Genomic DNA, 17,186 nt, shown 5'->3' on the forward strand with positions numbered 1-17,186 from the left:
GCTTCCTATCTAGAGAATATGATTTTGTTTATTTTACATGGTCTTTGTAGAAATTGCTAAAAAACTCATGTAAGAAATTAATAAATATGAAAATTTTAACTCTTGGCTCAATTTTTGCCTGCTGGACATCTGTCTGAGTTTTGGGAGGAATACTTTTAGAAGGAATATTTCAGCAAAGCACTTTCTCTCCTTTCCAAGAAAAAATTGTACATTTATATGTACTGTTAGATAAAAAATGCTATGATATTGTGAGCTGCTATAGGATTCCAGTGGTATGAGGCTGCCTGTGTCAGGGATGATCCTTTTGTGCCCTATAAAAAGTGAAACCTAAGTGAGAAAATTAGTAGGAGCAAGGAAAGAAAGAATGAATCTGAACAGGGAAAGAAAAGAAAGCACAGCAGAAGGATTTATAATATGAGTACAAATTTGATGTTCCTGCTGATGCCTATGATCTTGCTGAAACTAGTACAGATGGTAATATCATCTGTTACTTAGTATAATGAAGATATTTTTCAGTATCAAGGTGCCAAAAATCCTTTGATGGTAAGGTGACTATGCTGTATCAGGTTTGATCATACCACAGTCACTGGCTAAATCAGTTGCCCTTTCCTTCACAGGTATTAATTTCTGTAGCCAGTTCTATGTTGTAAATAGAATTGCAATTTTGTTACATGGAAAAATATGGAATATTTCACATAACATCTGCAGCTACAATAGATAGGATAACCTTGTATATGTCTGATCACAGGTACTGATAGTAATTTTTTGCCTTCACTCACAGTATTTTAAAATCAATACTTCTCTCAGAGTCCTAATTTCCTGGCTTTAATTCCCTCTTACTTGCAGGTGATTTTTTTTTTCCTGAGAAAAGTGCTGTACTAAGATGACTAAATATAGGGCTTATTGTTGAATACTTAAGCACAGTTTTAATAAGAGGTCATTAAATCTGATGGATGGGGCCTTTACAAACAATGTCATCTGTCACTCTGTGCTCAGTGAAAGGAACTAGAAGAACAGCTGGTTTCAGTTCTCATGAGTTTCACTTTTTCCTTATTTCTGAATCACGTGGGATAAATTCCTATATTTCTAATCTGGCTTTTTAGTCACAGCTGAAACACAAAGGAGAATTCATACCCAGTCTGATATGTTTTGTCTAGTTCTGAGCTGAAAGCACAGAAAGCTGTGAGGCTTGAACACATGTTTTCTCAGAATTTCTCTATCTGCCCATTTTGTTTTAATTATGTAGAAATTTGCAAACATTGCTAAATTATCCAGTCAAACCTTGCTAACTACTAAGTATCAAAAAGGCTGCAAATGAGTTTGCTTTGACCTGATTGCAAGTTTATTTATATTGTGAATCCAGCATGGAGGGTGGGGAAAAAAAAAAAAAAAAAAAAAAAAAAAGTATAACAGATCAGCTTTTAGAAAAGATATTCTCCACCACATACAAGGTGCCTCATCTGTCACATTAGTGAAAGCCTACCTAGCTAATTATTGACTCATTGCTGCTTATTCCTGTGAGAACAACCTCAGTGTCAACAATGTATCATTTACTCTGTAGACCCTGGAATAATGGTTAACTTGTAATTCTGTCACTAATAAACCAAACTCTTTGAAATAAGTCAAAGACAAAAATAAATGCCAAACAAGAAAAAAAAGACATCATTGTCCTAATTAGTCTAAAGAAGTCTACATAATGAAGTACAAAAAAAAGTATAAAATATCCACTGAAAACTAGCAGGAAGTAAAATATAGATTAGACTCTGGAAGTTTTTAGTGATTGGGCCTAATGTAACATACCCTTTTACTTCCTCCTCCCACCTTTCCTAAAATATGTTCCTTATAAAATGTGAATGTAACAGAACATTTTATAACCTGTATTTGACTTTTAATATCTGTAAAGTCAGGTTACCTGGACCTAAAAAGTATAACTAACCATACCTCTGAACAAAGAAAGTTGCAGTAAGTTGTCAATGAACTTTCATGCTATCCATTCAATTGTAAATCGTTATTATGGATTTATTATTATTGAATATAAACAAAGATATCAGAGTCTGAATGAAGCATGAAGTTATTTATGAGGATGGGAATGAGGCTAATTGTGCTGATTTACTATGTTTGAGATAGTATATATATAAAACTACAATCTATCAATATTTATTAGTTTTATATTATTCATTTGGTGATCATATTACCCACTAGAAATATACAGAAAAATAGTATGTTCTCATTTGATAGACATTTCTGTATCTAATATTAAATAGGTCAAATTTACCTAGTTTCTCTGCTGAAGATTTTGCAACATAAGCTGCACATAAAATAGTAATTCAATACTCTCAGTTTTTCTTCCCCCAGAAGAGCTGAGAAACTGAAAATCATAGGGTGATCTTAAGCATTACATAAAAAATAACCCCCATCCTATGTGGTAATAACCTCCATGATGTCAAAGCCACAGATTTTCCCTAAATTCATGGAAATTTGTGGTTTAACCAATTCATTGTACAGACACGAGCCAAACATAGTATTTGTCTCTAACCTTCCCCAAAATATATTAGGTAGCACGAAGATCTGACATTTCCAAAAAAGTGCAAAAGCACAGATCAAACTATTGTCTTTATAACTTTTCAAAACCTTCTGTTTCTTTGTCTTACTAAAAAGAAAAAAAAAAAAGTAGTCAGTCTTCCACCAAACCATACTTAACTGGTGCCTAGCCCCTGAGCCATGTCTCACTAATCACAAACTGATTTCCAAACAACGATGATGGAGTCAGTGAAGGAATCATAGAAGTGATCCCCCACAAGACTCCTTTCTCACTCAGAAAGTATTTCTGCCTAGAAAGTATATTTACAAAGCAGACTGCAGACACTCCATTTTGCTATACCATTTATCACACCACAGATTGCAGGTTGCAGCAGTAATTTTATTACCTTCTTCATCTTCCATTCCCACACTCTTTCTAAATTGTGCCATCAGCTGACCTTGCTTACAAACACAAAAACTGTTCTCCAGCTGCATAATTTTAAAACATATCAAAACATTAGTAAGGATGTGATATTTCAGAATTTTTAAAAATTGAAATAATCTGAGGTTACAGTATTGGAGGGGTTTTCCATGCTAACAGTTACCCTATCATATCTGATAGGTACCATGATTATGTCTTCTTCCACTTCTAAATTTAAAATAAATATCTTTTATGTGGAAAGAAGGGGTCTAACCTTCACAAACTGTGTATTGTCTTCTTTCTCTGATACTATACATAATTATCTTAGACTCAGGCAAAGCAGTGAAGAACTTTTTACTTTATATTATTTACCCTTTCTCCTGAACTCTGATGCTAGAATGACCCTTTGCTCTTTACTGAGTCTCTCCAGTAAGATAGGAATCAGTGACAGAAAACATACAGACAATCACTTGTTTTATCTGCCAGTGTAGAAATAAGGCTCACCTCCCACGAAGAAAATAGAAAAGTATGTGCCACAAAACTAAACATGGTGTACTCATGCTTTAAAAAAGGGTAACTACTTAAGTCTTTCTGAACAACCTACTTCTAGCATTGCCTGTATATTGGGTCCAGGCTTTGCAACCCTGATGATCTTTTTTGCAGTTGTTTGATATGAAGCTCTGGTTTACTCTGAAGAAAATAAGAAATCTCCTATTGCAGGGTCACACTGATATCCTCCTGGCTTACAAGCAACTTTGGGATCTTATTATAGTACTCCAATGAATATCTGCCTGGTCATTAGGTGCAAACATAGAGAGACATCTTTGTTCCACAGCTGTCCACTCACTGCAAGGAAAGGATGTGAGAGATATTAGGATTTAGGAATCCCAGTTCTATTTCAATTAGAGACAACGCTGTCACTGTTTTCACAAGCCCAAACTCCTGCCTGTGACTCTTGTCTTCATCCAAATCCAAGGCTTTCTCCAGTACTGTCAATAACATTTCTGTTTGGGTCCAAGCATGTCCCAGTGACTTAAGAACCATAATTAGTCTCACACATAAATCTGGATGCAGATGTGCTCCTAGCAGGATTGCCAAAGCTGAGCAACATACATGACTGCTCTTACATGGTGTGAATAAGGCACACACCACAACAGAGTGATAGCAGGGAGGAAGCTTTACAGGCTTTTAGTAGACCTCCTCCGATATTCTATTTATTTTTTATTCTGTTCTGGGGTGCTGTGTATGATCTCAGATAGGAAGCTGAGACAAAAGTAGTGGTTAACAGCTACCACATAACATTGCCCTCATCTTTATGGTTCTGCAAGGCTGAATGCACAATTTTGCATGTAGTTCATATACAGTTGCCATGCCTATGCACAACTAAGAATACAAATAACAAAGGCAGGATACAAGGAATGCAATTTAAATAATCTGAAACTGTTTTGAAGAAGGCATCTGGAAACTGTCTGGGAATAACCCATCAACATAAGAGACTTCTTTAAAAAAACACCAAGGAACAGCTTCCCCACTGAAGCAGAAGTTAGGAACCCTAACTGCATCAGATAAAGATCCAAGCTGAGTTAACAATCACATTCATGAACTGAAAGTCTAACTAAGGTTCCAGATCAAAGGTAAAATCAAAGAGCAGGAAACACATAGATTTGTACAAACAATGGATGTTTATAAGAATTACAAACGGTAAGGTAAGTAAGCGGTAAAATCTGTGAGAGACAAAAATCAAAACAGCTCAGAGGTAGTAGGAAAATAATGTGAAGACAGAGGCTAGAGAGGATACATTTTAAAAAATTAGGTAAAAAGGACCAGGGGACAAGTTTAAAAAGCCCAGAACAGGCTCATCATGACCTCATCCCAGGAAGAAGGTATCTCTGAAAATGGCAGCTGCAAAGGGTGTGGGCTCAGGTCTCTAGTGGATCCAGGAGCTGGACAGAGCAAGATTTTAATTTATATTATTATATACAGAATATATATATATATTATTGTATTAAGAAAAAACTGTAATTTTTTAAAAAATGTTTGAAATTAATAGCAAAGTGGAGAGAAGCAAATTATTTTTGGAACCTGATATCAAGCCAGAACAATATTCCTTCATCATGGATAGCTTGAAGTGACCCACTATTATGGTAGCTACATATGGAAATGTAGGATTTGTTTTTAACTGCCAGCTGAATAGAAAACAGATCTAGCTGTCTGCCCAATATGATACATAATGTTTGGTATAAAAGGCATGCAGGTCCAGTTATCACACTTCTGTAGCTTGTTTATTGTATCTGGATGTTTGAAAATAAGACAAGAATGACACCTAAGATAAGATGATATCATATATAGGTGATCTATATTTACAAACTATTAATAATGGTACACAACCATATGATAGAAAGCTGGTAATTAAGAACCAAGAATAACTTAAGATATATAGCATTTGCAATGGACTGATAGACAACTTGTTACTTTGTGGTGTTTTACCACTAGCACACAGCACTGTATTTCAGTTGTGTTGTATTGCACTTGTACAGAAACAACCCCAGTAACAAATGCTGTTTGGAATAAAATCTGTGACTGTCAGACCCGGAGCGACTCTGCATGGATGGGGAAGGTCAAGACTGGAGCTGCCTCTTAACACTAGAAATCAGCAAATGCTTGTACCTGGTGACTTACCAGAAGTGACTGAACTGCTGAAGTCACTGCTAGTGGAAAAAAAATTGGAAAGAAATGTCAGACTATTACAGACTTCTACACAAGTGTTCTGAAATCCTCTGCAGGTTGGTAAAACTCAGAAATTTCAGGGACTTCTGTATTAATTATGATTCACCTATTTATTTTGTTTAAAGAAATTATTTTGTTTTGTTGGCAATCTCCTTAAAAATCTAAAGAACTAAGAGTATAAAATAGCTGTTTACTTTAGGTTGTCCTAAACAGATGTCTTTCCTATGAAAACTCTATTTTTAACTTTGTTCCATGAAAATTTTTTTCCTTTTAAAAAATCTTAAAAGACATACCATTTCTTGTTAAGTTATCCTTGCCTTAATAACCCTATTCCTTAATAATTAAATATAGTTTACACTTATATTTTCTAGTGGGTGGGAAATGAAAGTAATTTCAGCATTTTTATTAGCATCTGTAATCAATGTGATACTTAATAGTCAACAATTTTGTGCATGATCTGTAGTCACACACACTCTTTTGAAATTCAAGACACTAGGAAAGTTACTTAAAAACAATTTTAATTATTTTTTATTTTGAAATTAATTATTCTATTAATCAAATATCAATAAAACTATTAATTAAAAATAAAATGCAATTTCACAGAGAAAACTTTTATTATTCACACAAATTAGGGATTCAGGCCTATATTTAATAAAATTTGAATCAGAAATAGCAAAGAAAACTATTCTAATTTAATTATTACTCTTTTCAATCAAAGCAAGTGCATGACAAGATAGTTTCTCTTTAATTCATTCCAGAGATACTTTCAGTGATTTATTTCTGTTTTGCCATGTGCTGTTCTCTGACATCAGCTTCTGACTTGATCTATCTGACCCACTTTGTTATTGAATTTATCCAAATGTAATCTGGGCCAGGGAGAAAATGATTTCTCATTTATAAGGCAATCACTGGTGTGAGAACTCCCCTGACATTGCTACATGTCCTCAGTCATGATTACAAATACATTACTAACCTAAGTTGTGAGAGAAACTCACAAGTGCAAATACATAATTAATCAAAGTTGGGAGAGAAACAGAGGAAGATGTATTTCAGCTTTGTTTTCAGACTTAGAAAGATAAAAAAAATCAAGTAACTTATATATGTTTTAGCTATGCTTGTTTTCATTACGGTCATTTGCATATTTTTCTGCTGAAAGAAATACTCCAGACAGCTAGCTGAATTATGCTTGTCATAGTGGGAGGATGCTAATTCGCCCCAGTTGATATTCTGACATGATACCGTAAATGGGGCAGATGTGACCACCAGGCCAGCCAGTACCAATAACACCATACACAAGCAATCGTATTTTCTCTTGACTGTAGTGTAGACAGCAATAGCCTACTCAGTGTAAATCTTTTCCTATCCTACTAATCCTGCTGAGTGTTCACAAGGACTGAATCAATTGCTTATTCATCATAGAGATTAATTTCAGCTGGTGCTGCTTTGCTGACTGCAAAGGAAAACAAAACAAAACACAACAATCTTTAACTGAAGAAGTCTCAGCTCTCTTGTTCCATGCAGATGGTGCTGTTTACCAGTTATCTCTCAGTGCAGGAAGGAGACCAAAGCCTAGATGAATTACAGCTGGTTCAAACTAATCCAGACAGAAGCTGAAGTTAATGAGGAGAAGAACAGTAATTTGTTGAATTCTGTAATTACCATGATCTCATAGCTAGTCAAGCTATAGCCCCACTAATAGTCTACTCAGCATGCAAAAACTGCATCTTTGATACCCAAACTATAGTGTTGCCAAGAAAGTTTTCATTGTGAAGCGATTACAGACTAACCCCTCTCTAATTTCTGATTGGGAAAAAGCACCTTATCTTTCCCCTTGAGAACGAACCTCCTATTTTCCTCTGTCAGGTAGGACATTTCAACTGACTGGGCTGATCCACTACCTGGGTTGGAAGGGTAGGTCATGCAGGAACTGAAAATAACACGTTATGAACAGGCAGCTGCTGAGAGAAGAGACAGGCAAGTGACTACAGTCCAGGTACTCTGTATCTCAGGGTTATAACTGGGTGTCCCTCACTTCATCCAGACAGATCTAAACTTTGTGTTGGGAAGGTACCAAATCTTGGTTGCTTTGTTTGAGTCCTCACTCACCGAGTGACACTTCTCAGTACATCTGCAGATGAATACAAACAACATGTAAGATGACATCACTTGTATCAGGAAGGGTCTAGATAGCCCCATGCCATGCGAGGTGCACGCTTCTTCATAGCACAGCAGCTTGAAGGAAGAATATGGTAATATGACCAAATAAAATGTATCTTGCTGTGGATAAATGAAGAGCAAATGAAAGACCTAATTATCAGTTGCACACATATCTGTGGTTTCTGGGTGTAAAGGAGTTGTCTCTTGATGAGCTTCTACATGAAGCTGCTGGCTGCCAGCAGAGCTGTGCTGCAAACTGGAGCCACATCTGTGTACATAAGACCTTCTGTCTTTCAAAAGCAGCATTTCTAAAGGTTAGTAGACAAATATCCCCCTTTTCTATTGTAAATCCAGCCGAGTGTATATGAAATGCACTGCTATTCTTGACAGAGTAAATTACTAAAATTTTCTTAGCCACCAAAGTGAGTATAAATGTTAGTTTTGCATGAAAAAAGATGCACAGATTTTCATACACTTACTTTGCTTCAAGTACTCAGGTGTTACTTACTGGAATATGCTGACCTCAAATCATAATCTTTCAGTCATTTGAATATCCTTTTCTTTCATAGCCCGAGAATTTATAGAGACCTTAGCAACTACAAGAATATTTTTATTTGCTGATTAATGAAGACATATTAGAACTCTTAGACTTAAATGCCATTACTGGAAGAAGGCAAAAACCTGACTCATACTAAAGAAATACATGAGAAATCAAATAGTGATGGAAGGAGGCTTAGGCAAGACACATAACAGTCACTTTATTGACTTCCAAGAAATTGCAAGAGTTAGAGAACTGATAGAGGTAAAAAAAAAGAAAACCTTCTAGTACCCATTTCAGGGACACTAAGTCAGACAAACTGTCAGGAGTCATTGATCCTGCTCTTGAGCAAAGCAGCGGACAAGATGATCTCCAAAGGTCTCTTTCCAGCCCCATTTTCCAGCGTGTGGTGTGGTGAGACCCAAATTTCCTTGGGAGGATCAGGTGACAGAGCAGCAGGACAGAGCAGCCTCCTTCCTGTGAAGCTAGCCATCAAGATTGGGAAAACTATTTGCAGAGCTGCCAGTGTAGACAATTTTAATAAGCAGAATTATTATTGCTTTGATTATTATTTTTTTCCCCACTATGCTTTGTTGCAAGCCTATGCTGAATACCTTCAGGCAAGGTAAGTCCTCAAGGGTAATATTAGAAATCTTACTAGATTAATGCACAATTTCACTGAGGTTGTTGCTGCCTGCAGATGAGAGTAAATTTTTTAATCCTGATCATACTGAGTCTGAAGTACAACTTTAGAAGTCTGAAAGTGAGGGGGAGCAAGTACCATTTTGCAGAGAGCCCTGCTCTTTCTTTTCTGCAGAGTATCCATATTACATTGTAGAGTTGCCTGATTTTAATTTCCTATTTCAGTAAAAACAAAAGATCCAATTATATGCAGTTCTTCATTTATCCAAAAGGAAGTTGTTAGGGAAAAAAAAATAATCACACACACAAAAAACCCATAACAACATATAAAAGACCAGAGTTTCCTGAAAAATGTAATTTTATATCCTCAAGTTGTGTTCCTTTGTAAAGAATTAAAATGTTGGCATTTCTTGACAGGCAGAGTGATTACTTGATAAGATTACACAGATAAAGTGACATTCATCATTTTTCACACATAATTAAATACAACAAAAGTAATATTTTAAATAGATAAGCAAGCACACAATGGGTAATTATGTGTATGGAGCTTTCTGTCTTACAGTGTATAGTGCTTAATTAGACCTTAAGGGACAGTGCAAATTTGCTAATCATATGTGCAAGTCATAGCCAACATTTTGTACCAAAGTTCCAGACTCCTGCCTACATCTGCACATAATTTGCTTATTAGTTTAAATGCACAGTTTCAACTCTTTAACATTCCGTTTTGATTGGTTTTGCTATTTTAATGGGATAATAGCATCATTCATAATCAATGTTCTCCAGATGTAAATGATTTTAATTGTTCACACATAATAGCGTTCTCTATTAAAAACACATACTGATGCATAGTTGAGAAAATTAATTTGCTGTGTTTGTTACTATAATGAAATAAAAGTTTTTCCAATTTAATGAATTCAGCAGTAGATTTCATAACTTCATTATGAACACAAACTCAATTTTCTGGGGGTAACTTACCATTAGTTCAAATGAAAAGATTCATTCTATGGAAAATTCAGGAGTCACTGGTTCTATTTCTTGGGGTCATTCCAATTAATAAAAGGAGAAATATTTAACAATGCCATAGAGTGAGTATTGTGACATGCAATTGAAATAATTCTTCCTGCGTCTTGAATTTCAGAGTTTCCCTGGCTGAATTGCTATTTTTTAAAAAGTTTCCCAAGGGAGGAAACAGGAAAAAATAGTGACAACATCATTTAACTATTTTAATACTAGATTATTTAAGTTCCTTTTGTATCTTCTATCATGAACTTGAAATCAGTGGCCTTGGTTTTGTTCAGCAGATCAACAGACTTGCAGAGCTCATCACAATTCAGCTTGAAGAAAATGAATTACCACATTGAAAAACTATACACTTTGAATGCACAGATGTAGGAAACATCGATTCTGAGGCTTACTTAATGAGTAGCACACTTAGTTACTTCACCACTGTTGGGTATAAAACTGGATATTAGTACTGAGCTCTTGCTCAGTAGTATGAAACAGATTATGGTAGGCCAAAATTGACAATAAATTTAATCCGATAGCTGACATCTGACATATAGTTTGGGGCCTTATTTTGCTAGCTGTGATAGGTTGACCTTGGCTGGATGCCAGATGCCCACCAAACTGCTCTATCACTCCCCTCCTCAACCAGACAGGGGAGAGAAAATATAATGAAAGGCTCGTGGGCTGAGATAAGGACAGGGAGAGATCATTCAGCTACTACCGTTATGGGCAAAACAGACTTAACTTGGGGAAATCAGTTTAATTTATTACCATTGAAATCAGAAAAATCACATTCCCCCACCTCTCCCTTCTTCCTGGGCTTAACTTAATTCCCAGTTTCTCTACCTCCTCCCCTGCAGTGGCACAGGGGACAGGGAATGGGGTTGTGGTCAGTTCATCACATGTTGTCTCTGCCAGTCCTTCCTCTTCACACTCTGCCCTTGCTTCAGTGTGGGGTCTCTCCCATGGGACACAGATCTCCCTAAACTTCTCCAACCTGAGCCCTTCCCACAGGCTGCAGCTCTTCACACACTGCTCCAGCGTGGGTTGCTCCCACGAGGTGCAGCCCCTCAGGAATCAACTGATTGAGCATGGGTCCCCACGGGACCACACGTCCTGCCAGCAAACCTGCTTCAGCATGGACTTACCATGGGGTCACAGCCCCCTCTGGGCATCCCCCTGCTCTGGCGTGGGGTCCTCCAGGGGCTGCAGGTGGGGATCTGCCCCACCATGGGCTCCCTGGGCTGAGGGCACAGCTGCCTCACCGTGGGCTTCACCAGGGGCTGCCGGGGAACCTCTGCTCTGGTGCCTGGAGCCCCTCCGCCTCCTCCTGCACCGACCTGGGGGGCTGCAGGGCTGCTGCTCTCGCACAGTCTCACTCCTCTCCTAGAACAGATTATTATTTTTTTTTTCCTTTTAATATGCTATCCCAGAGGCACTAACACTATTGCTTATTAGCTCAGCCTTGGCCAGCAGCAGGTCTATCTCGGAGCTGGCTGGCATTGGCTCCATTGGACATGGGGGAAGCTTCTGGCATCTTCTTATAGAAGCCACATCTGTAGCTCCCCCTGCTACCAAAACTTTGCCATGCAAACCCACTACATTTGGACTTAAAATCAAGTTACTAATCTTTGGAGCTCTGAGAATGAAACCCTAGGGCTACTAGAAAAGTAATGAGTTAGCATGGCTAAATGAGAAGTCTATTCTTGAACGCTGATTTCTCAAACATTCCTGAACTATTCTGTATGTCCCGTTTCCAATTATCTTTTTTTTTAACTTTTTTTTTAAAAAAAAATTTAATGAGGAATTTTCATAGATTTCTGGCCTCCTGAAATCCTTCCTGGAAAGCAAATCCTGGATTAAAGATTGTAGGTCTCAATTAGTCAACTGTTTCATATGTGTGTTTTATGCAATTTAACATTCCTGCTCATATTCACCACTCTGCCTTTCTGGAACATATAATTTAGTTAAGTATTAGATTCAAAGCACAGATATGAAACAGTTTATGTAGCAGGTCAGGATTAATTGTATAATCATCAGGCCTTCACACAGAACTATGACTTTCACAGCCTTTTTTTCTTCTTTTTTTTTTTTTTTTTAATCATGTTTTTTCAGTTTGGGGACTTTAATTCATACCTAACTATAAAGCATACGGGTTGTTCTTAATGAAATCAAGTAATACAAAGTTCCACCCCATTAAAATTATATTGCCAAACTCCAAGCTAAAGGCAGTTTACTATATTGAGTTATTCCTGTGATTCAAGAAAGGCTGAAACTGTTGAATTTACAGGGGAACATTCAATACCAACATTAGAGGGCTGAGCTATGTATATGTTGAACAAGTGGATGGTGAATTCCAGGGAGGAAAAATAAGTCATTGTGTTCAGCTCTGAATGTGATATTGGATAGTTCACAAGGTACCTCATTCTCATTCATCTTCCTGACATCGTGACTGGTTTTGTAAATTTAGTGAGTTAGAGCAGTTAATAAAATTATCCTGACATTTTAACATTTAGCCAGAGTGAATGGAAGCTTCAGATGACTTTTTTTTTTTTTTTTTTTTGCGTGTGTGTGTGTGTGCTTAAGAAAAACGACACACTCTTGGACACTCCCCAATTCTTTGAGAGTGTGATAAAAATTTTCTATTTATAGGAAAATGATACCACTTCAGTAGACTACTATAAATGTATGTGGTATTTGCAGATTATTGCATTGAGAGGTTTGCATTGAAAGGTCATCTTCAAGTATCTCCCAGTCTTTCATAAAACTCCAGTTTTCCATGGAATCTGGTTATTAGCACCAAAGCAACACATTATTTAGCTACATATTAATTTTATCTCACAGTAATCCAATTTATTAACTACACGGTTAAATGAAAAACAATCCTCTCCTGAGCATAGTCCAAAGGCATAAATTTAAAGTTATATTATCACTCATAACTAACTCAAACTTTAACGTATAAGTACATATAATAAATAAGCAAACTGTGTGCTCCAACATTGAGTTTACTTTGCTCTCATTTCTTTCCCCAAGGCATAAAGAAAATTTACTTCAACTTATTATATTACCACCCTTTTCACCTCTCTCCAAATCCATCCATGAATGGACCTTTCTTTTTCCCGTCATTACAATTCCATAAACATCTGTTTGCTTCTCTCTTTAGCCCATACAAAGAATCCAGCATATGAAAAATATTGAAAGAAGTGGGTTTTATTCATTTTAATTGGAGAATTGTGAGAAGGAAAGTGCCTGCATAACCAAGCTGCCTGTGTTACAAATTGCATGTTAGACTAGAGGATGATTTCTGGCAGGATCTTCATATTTTCTTTTTCCCCAAAACACCCAGCATCCTAGTTCTTAAAAATAACAAAAAGAGTCTTGATGATGACAAGGAAAAGAAAGTTGCTTATAAAAGTTTCCTGTTACTGTTACTTGTGTACAGTTAGCAGACAGGGGTGAGGGTAAAATAAGATCACAAATGATGATATAAATAAGAAATTAAATGTCAGTTCCATAATGAGACCTTTAAGGAAATCGTTGGACTTTCAGATGAGAGCAGAAATATATTTCTTTCCTTCTTATAGTAGGATTAGAAACTAATGTTTCACATAAACAAAAGCCACTCTCTAACATGAGCCACCCTTCGTAATGTTGCACTTCCTGAGATTGATTTACACACAGAGGTAGAAGGAAATTTAGATTTTATACTTTGTGCTTCTTTGCCTTTTGTCCTTTGGGGAGAGGGAATCAGCCTCCAGGCTCCAGTGGATTTCCAGCTAAACTCTACAAAACTTTGTAGTACATTTTAAAAGTAAGTTTTGTGTAGGATCTATAATAAGGCATTTCAGGTCAATTCATTAATCAGTTCTCTTAGGAATGCTTTAATTACAGTGTTCTGAAACCAGAGGGAAAAATGGTAAATACTGTAGAACCAACAGACCAATATTGCTAATTAATATGGATTGCAGGAGAAAGTGTTGACTTAAAAAGCCTTGGATGAATTCTCAGAGGGATAATGAATTATGATCAAGGGGGATTTATTAAAAGTAGACTTGCAAACAATACTAAAATTCTATGCACTTTCTAACACCTTTAACTCACTTTCAAACTTTTTACAAACATTAATTAATTGTCCAAACATTTTAATAGCTTGAGCAACCACTATTATCCCAACTAAATAAACTGACACCTTATCAAATTGACAGACTTGCCCAAAAGGCAATAGTATATCCATGGCAGACTTGGGAACTGATATTGCCTGTGTTTTGTTGATTTTTTTTCTTAGTTTCAGTATGCCAGACCGCTTTCCTTTAGGGCCTGATCCAAAACCTACCAAAATCAGCAAAAGCTGTTCAGCTGACCTCATGGGGCTTTGAATTGCCCGCAAAGAGACATATCAGACTGTTAATCAGGGCTACTGCCAGTAGAAATATTACATTGCAATGATACAGAAAAGTTGTGGTATTGTGGGTAAGGACCAATTGTCCTTTCTCCTACTTTAGGGTAGTATTTGAATGGCAAAAGAAAATCTCAGGGGGAAAGTACAGTTTATGATGGTTTCCCCCTGCAGCACTGGACCAGTGCCTCAGTGTGGTATGATGACATGCCATACCCCTTTTAATTTTTTTTGGTATGAAATAAAAAAGTAAGTTCTTATTAATAAATGACAACTTTTTCAAAAGTATCGATGACCTCTCCAACGATCCAGCTAAATTTTAGCTATTTTGTGCCTCTTTAGAATACCTCAAAATTTTTGAGCTATTACATTAAATTATTAATTTGATCACTATTTTTTATGCATATGCTTATTTATATGCCACAAAAGATTTGATTTGCTGACTAGTTTCATTTGATTCTGCATGAGGTTTGAAATGTGCAATGATTCACTTCCAAATGTGGTTACATATTGCTTCTAGTGAGCCCTTCAAGCATAAGACACAGAAGAACTAGATCTTCACATGTAAAAGACCCATAGACTGTCAAGATTTTGTATGTAAAAAGTATATTGAACAGGATGCATTTAATCATCTTCTAGTATGGGTATTATCTTACCTTTTGTAATGTAAGATGTGCTGTTACCATGGTATGACTTTTGTACATTGCTGAAATTCCTTTTTCATTGAGAGGTGGTTTGGTTATATCAAAAAGCTCAGTTAATGATTTTTTTCCCAATTTTACCTCATGCCATCAATTCTAGATGCTTTGGTTACAGGACCAAAATAGAATTGGGAAATCCAACATGATTCAGATGAAAATCTGACAAATGCATATGTTATTTTGTGTACAAAAGAGTGTATAAACAGCTAGCTCTGTTTTTTGTTGTTTGGGTTTTTTTTATTTTAATAGTTTTGTGGGTTTTTCTAATAAACCATTATTTTAGCCCAAGCTCTGAATAGAAAATCTTATCTCTAGTTCTGGGAGAGTTCTTATAGCAAAAAGATTGCAGCTGATCTTGCAAAATGGAGCTCTAAATGGTCACCAGAGGGCACAAAATGCCTTTGAATAAGTAGAAGTGGGAGATGTACAGCAACATCCTCATACTTGGTCCCTGAAGCCAAGTATGTAAAATCCCATTTTTTCATGTTTAAATAGCATTTTGTTGTGTTCAAAAGTAAATAGTGCAAACTAATGTCAGGTCTTAACTCTCATTTGAAACTGGACAGACATATTTGCCTTGGTGTATAAATCCAAATTAACATACATAGAAATTCCTGTTCTGTTCCTTTGTTTGAGAACTGACCCCCAATTTATAAAGGTGTATCTGTAGCTTTAAGGTATTCATGGAGCAATTCATACTAAATAATTTTAGCCTGTGAAGGCCCCACTCATTTCAAAGGTTCACCCACTGTTGCTTCTCTACTGGTGGGGCACAAAACAAAGAGGAATTACGACCATGGTTAGTTCCCTTTCCCTGAGGTGTAAAACTGCTTTGTCACAAGCTACTTACGATGCAAATTCATAACTGTCCTTGGCTACAATCTCTAGCAGTGCTGATCTTCTAGTCTTGCTTTGTAGCTACCAAGAAGCTAAAAGCAGTAGCATGATGAGGTCTGGCAAGATATACAGCTTTTCTTTCAACTCTTTGCTTTATGCTCTCTTTGGCTAGCATGTGCTATCCAAGCTTAAGTAAAGCACTGAGTCCATAAGTGATAAAATATGTTCACTGACAAGGTCTATGATTAAGACACGTGGTAAAATGTTTGATTTTTAGAATATTGCTTATCACTCTCCTTCCTCTACTGTGGCTGTGACTACCTAATCAGACAGAAATGCAGCATGGGTAATGTATAAATTTCCCTTTGTCCATCTAAAATGAAGTGGAATAAAATATAATGAGGTCATGGGGTAAGGATTTGAACTATTGTACTGACGACAAGGTCTGGAAAAAGCATGCAGTGGGTATAAATAAATCCACTGTTGAGTTTAGATGGAAGCCTGTCCAGCAAAATGTCAAGTTAGGAAAATATACTGAGCCCTTACTTCATGAATAAACTCCAGTTGTGAAAACAGTATGAGCGGAATCATATTTGTGGATACATAATACATTGCTCTAGTGCTAATGATTGTTTCACCATTTGTTGTTGGCATCGCTGACATTAACAGGCTATTAGTTCAAAAAGTTTCTCTTCAGTGTAGTTAAGGCCTTTGTTTATGGTGCTGAAGGTCCAAGGTTCAATCAGCCTATGGCTATTGCACAGATATTGTACTCCAAGATGTGTGCTAATATCAGTGCTATAAGGTAAAAGAAACGAGATTCTGATGAAATCTTTTTTTAGATTTCAGTATCAAGTACTGCGAGGAATTACAAGTCAATTCCCTAAGTGACTAGGAAAGTCTTCCAAATTAAACATGCTGTTAAACTAGATTAAAATGACAAAAAACAGATAAGTCAGATTAAAGTCTGATCCTACTCCAACCTTAATTCACACTGCTGTAAAATTATATCATTACAGCATGCAGAACAGAGAATTAATGATGAAGTGCCAGCTTTAAATTTAATTTCCTCACATTTGCCAGTTTCAGATTATCTAGTGCTAACAGCATGACTGATGCTTCACAGGCATGCCTGAAAATAAATTCCTCTAATCCAGGACCTCTCCTGCCAATATCTCAGCTGTCTCATGTGGTCCACTGAGTGGGTAGATTGGGGACCCAGCAGAATAGAGGGATGTTGGA

General features: G+C 36.5%; 1 long non-coding RNA gene across 1 annotated transcript in view; it reads left to right on the forward strand.

Annotated features, from left to right (window-relative positions):
* LOC308062613 overlaps nucleotides 1-17,186 on the forward strand; it is an 86,256-nt gene that overhangs the window by 56,905 nt on the left and 12,165 nt on the right. Inside the window, exon 2 of the long non-coding RNA XR_013927645.1 lies at nucleotides 1-17,186. This exon is cut by the window's left edge and continues 51,761 nt beyond it; it is cut by the window's right edge and continues 12,165 nt beyond it. This is a non-coding gene — a long non-coding RNA (uncharacterized lncRNA).

Source organism: Falco punctatus, assembly GCF_963210335.1.
Source record: "Falco punctatus genome assembly, chromosome: 4".
In the NCBI taxonomy this organism is placed as follows: Eukaryota; Metazoa; Chordata; class Aves; order Falconiformes; family Falconidae; genus Falco; species Falco punctatus.